The sequence below is a fragment of the Alligator sinensis genome, unplaced genomic scaffold (assembly GCF_000455745.1).
Source record: "Alligator sinensis unplaced genomic scaffold, ASM45574v1 scaffold104_1, whole genome shotgun sequence".
Taxonomy (NCBI): domain Eukaryota; kingdom Metazoa; phylum Chordata; order Crocodylia; family Alligatoridae; genus Alligator; species Alligator sinensis.
Window position 1 is genome coordinate 4,760,149 of NW_005841867.1, and position 4,509 is coordinate 4,764,657.

Genomic DNA, 4,509 nt, shown 5'->3' on the forward strand with positions numbered 1-4,509 from the left:
GCCAACTTAGAAGATAACTGGAGAGAAGATGGGAGGTATGCAAATTTATGGCTGTGATGGGTAAGCAAGGTGGGACTGACTAGAGAAGAAAAGCAAATGACAGAGATGGGAGCAAGAGACAGGAGGAGGGGAAGATGTAACCAAAGTTTCCATCTGCGCATGCCTGTTTACAAAAGGGGACTGCAATGGTCTCTTCCTGAACTAAAGCAAAGCCAAATGGGTTCAACGGCAATCTTTCCATTAATTTCAGTGGGCAATAGCACACACTTTGTTTTAAGCTCATCCAGAGGTTGAAGCTCCTGGCTGTAGTGGACTTGGGTTCAATCTTTGATAGTAATCAAGATTTGTGGCTGTGGAACATCTTAACTGTACATAATAAATTAAGGAAGGGAATGTCTTTCTTGGAGTTCACGTGTCATGCAACCAACTGAGTTTCACTCTTATGGTTCATGATGTCACCAGAACCCTTTGGAGCAAATTCAACTTGCTTTGTTTATTTTCTGCTCTGCAACATTCCTTGTAAAAGCAAACACCAAGAGTAAGGGAACTGGAAGTCTATCATGACTTGGCTGCCTACATATTTGAGCTACATAGTCTTGTTTGGTTTTAATTTACTAAAAACTGAAACAAAAATATTTTTCTAAAAATGAAAGGATTTTTTATATGGGGAGAAATTCCTCTCGTGTTTGAACAGCCCAGTGGGACTCCAAACAACATATTACATTATTCCTTTAAAGTTGCAGACTTTTAATATTAAGCCAGTTTTCTAGTGAGTATGTTTATTTAAAAATGTTGGGGGGGGGGCTGTCATAAGAGAGTTCATGAAATGAGCTACTGATTACATTTAAAAAAAATAAAATAAAAAAAAAGGAGAAACCATGCAACATCACTTCCTAAATATGCAGAACTTTGCTGAAGTGTTTTGAAAGTGTGAGCCTAAGCTTATAGTTATGGCAAATGTGCCACTTTTCCCCCTTGTGTAGGTAGACTGAGCTGCCGTGGCAAACTTCAGCCTCCATCATTTTACAGAAGTTTTCAGGGGCTGATGGGAACTCATGTTCTGTTTAGGGGTTTATCTGTGCTGGCGGCTTTTTTGCTTTTGCAGCTACACTGATAAACTTGCCTCAGTGAAAACATAGTATAGACGCACATTATTAGTATAAAAGGTGAGTTGCCCAGCTCAATGTAGCTTCCGTCATTTGAAGCTGAGATGCATCAAGTTAGCACAGACCACTTGTGGATCTGTGCCAGTGGTTGAAATTTACTCCTGATAAAAAAATCCCTAGCACAGGCAAGTCCTAGTTAACCCACAGTAATTCTGGAATGAAGACTGATGCCATTACTGTGCTATTTCTGTTTCAAAACTACAGAACCTTTATGCTTTTAAGTACTTAATCAGGAATGCTCCTTACTGCTCTTTGGGTACTTTTACACATGCTCTGGGTGAAGGAGGGGCAGCACTCTAACTAGAGCAGGTCCAAGAGCCAGTCTAATTGAAGTGCCACCGTGTCTCAAGTATCAGCATCCCGATGCTTAAAAATGGAGGTGAGGCCCCCTGCTTGAACTAAATATCATTTGATGAACTTTAATTCAAGTGCCCCCACTGCCATTTTGAAGTGTGGGGACACTGATACATGAGTTACAGGAGGCTGTGGGAGCGCAGTAATTGCCATGCTCCAGCAGACTCAATTAATCAAGTCTGTTCCTGTGTGCTAGAATTCCAGTGTCTTGGAACAGCCTATGCATTTATATACAGGTGCCCTTTATTTCACAATCCCATCCTCAGCCTCAGTATTCTTGCTGTTTCCTTTTTGTATAAAGCAGTGGTGTTCACAGTTGTGGCCCTGTGGGCCAGATAAATTGTATGTGCTGGATAGGGCCCCGCACCATCTCTGCCCAGCTGGGATCTGCCCCCCACACTACCCTGTGCACTCCATCTATTGCTCTGGTCCATGGCCTGCAGGGCTTACCACAGATCCGTGGGAAGCCCCATGGGATGGATGGTATGGTGTTGGAGCCTAGATTGGGCTCAGGAGCTGCAGATTGAGCACCGTTGTTATAGAGCAAATATGTATCATCATTCAAAAAGGTGTTATTTAAGATCAACTGAATAAGTGAAACAAGAAAAAAAACCCAGAAACGAAGTCTCCATGAAGCAGTCGGGCATAGAACCTAGGAGTTCTGATGAGATGGGTGATCATATTGAGATTTTTTATAAAAACATAAAACACAGAAGCCAAACACTATGGTCTGGAGCTGGGCTGTGGGGAATTGGCACTCAGGAAATGTCTGCAGGTTTGCTTGAAGTTTAGATTTGTCAAACGTGTGTAGAGACGTAAGGAGAAGCTGGGAACTTGCATGAACATTTAGCTTATGCTGAGCTCTGTGCTCTTGTGGCTACATGGTTATTGATGCTGATGCTATCCACGTGAGCTGGAGTCACTGTAGCATTAGCATATGCTTAGTCTGGCTCCTGTCACAGACCCTCATCCCTAAAGCAGGCAACAATAATACTTTCTTGCCTTTCAGGCATGCGGTGAAGATAAATACACTACTGATAATGAGGCACAAGATCTTGAACGGTTTTAGTCCTGACTCTCATATCCCCTGCAACAACTGCTACCTTTACTTGATTCTACTAACATGCATTTTGGAGACTTGGACCTTGTGGCCACTGCTATGAAGAAGTGGATTTTACATTAGGATAATTGATGCATTGGCTTTCCTGAGCTAAATTCTCAAGGAAGGCAAGGACTTTCTTTTATTATTATTAGGGAAGGTTAACTATGGTTGGGGACACAGTGCTGACCTGACGTAGCTTCCTCATGGTGAAATAGGCAGTGCTTTGTGTTCACTGCGTTGCTTGTTTGGCATGCTTTTAACCATGCCACATTAGTTTCCCTGAGGGGGGAAAAACACACCTCAATCAATGAGGACAAGGTCTTAGTAACATGACAATATTTAAGGAATCTTGTTTGAATTTTAGATCAGTATTAATTGATCTATGACAACAGAGGGAAGAAGAGAATTTACCAGCATTTCCTACCATTTCCCAAAGTGTTACATAACTCCATGTCTCATCACAGCTAGCCATCTTCGCACACCTTCTGGCCACCTTCTCAATGCAGAATGAAATGAAACTGGCATCTGGCAGCGAATCGAGGGAGCACAAATAAATGAATTTGGGCCTGCTACATTGCTCTTGGAGTCTGCATCAACATGAAGTATGAGCCACCCGCTCTCCCTGGAAGCTGTGTTCAGATCATGCTGGTAAGGAACTCCTGGCTTGTGCTGTGGTTGATCTGTAAGTAAATGAAGGACCTCATTCTCCAGGTTTGGCAGTCCAACACCTTTCAAGAGCATTATGTCATTAAAATAAATGGAAAGTGCAGCTGTGTCCAAACTAAACAGGAACCCTAGGAGACTTCCTAACTGAATTATAGCATGTACAGAAGCTTTTTCAGTATGTTCTTAGCATTGTAGCAGATTCAGTTTTCCATTTACCCCTCTCACCCAGAAGCTATCTTCTGGTCAAATGTGCATTACTTTATGCATCCTTGAACATAATCGGCAGCTCTTCCAACACACTAACTGAGGCTGAGGATGGAATTGTGAAATAAGGGGCCAACCTGCAGCTCTTCACTAGTTAATAGTTGTCTCCTTGAATCTTTGCATGAGTACACTGTGACCTGCTAAATGGAAGCTTTTAAACTACAGACACAATTTAAATGGAAGCTGGTCACCATGTACTTGTGCAAAGATTCAAGGAGACGCCTATTAACTTCTGAAAAGCTGCATATGGTAGGTTGGCCACCCCTGCACTAAAGTAATGGCAGGAGGACTAATTGTTAATTGATGCAAGGATTTATTTGAAGAGTCTGATCCACATAAACTGTGGCTCCATCTTTCAATTGTGGCCACATACATAGATCTCTTATGTATTGTATGCAAATGCTATGAATGAAATGTTGGCCCCGTTAGAGGGAGTACTGCCTTTAACTTTAGTGGAGCCAGAATTCTACTTTCAGTCTAAATTTTTGTTCAAGTCGAGTTCATTAACTTGGTGTCACAGGGGAGCTGTAAGTTAGCTAGAGAATTTAGCCCATTATCCTCTGTTCCCTACAGGAGTTCAGTTATACCTAGTAGAGTCCTAAGCATCAGGAAGCCACAAAACTGGCTGTTGGCCAGTTCTGCCAGCTCACTTCAAGCTGTGCTGCGTACAAGGAGCTTGCCCACTTTTCACAAGTACACATAATTCAGTTAAGGGACAAAAGTGTGAACAAAAATGTACCCTGTTCAACTCTCCCTCTTGACATCCACTCTCTGGCACTGAAACTCAGCTTATTGGCCAAGAAGGAGTTATTATGGCCTGACCCAGTAAATGGCAGTTCCTATGGAAAACAGCCTACAGAAGGCTGAGGCTCTATTCTTCTATGTTACCAGTTACTTTCTCTTCAGGAACCTGAGTAAATATATTAAATATTTGTTCTATCATCTATCATTTGTTGT

At 42.2% G+C, this 4,509-nt stretch overlaps 1 long non-coding RNA gene across 1 annotated transcript in view; it reads left to right on the forward strand.

Annotated features, from left to right (window-relative positions):
• Window positions 1–4,509, forward strand: part of LOC102379741 — a 58,940-nt gene that overhangs the window by 46,361 nt on the left and 8,070 nt on the right. The window contains exon 2 of the long non-coding RNA XR_323019.3: window positions 3,087–3,270. This is a non-coding gene — a long non-coding RNA (uncharacterized LOC102379741). The remainder of the gene's footprint in view (window positions 1–3,086; window positions 3,271–4,509) is intronic.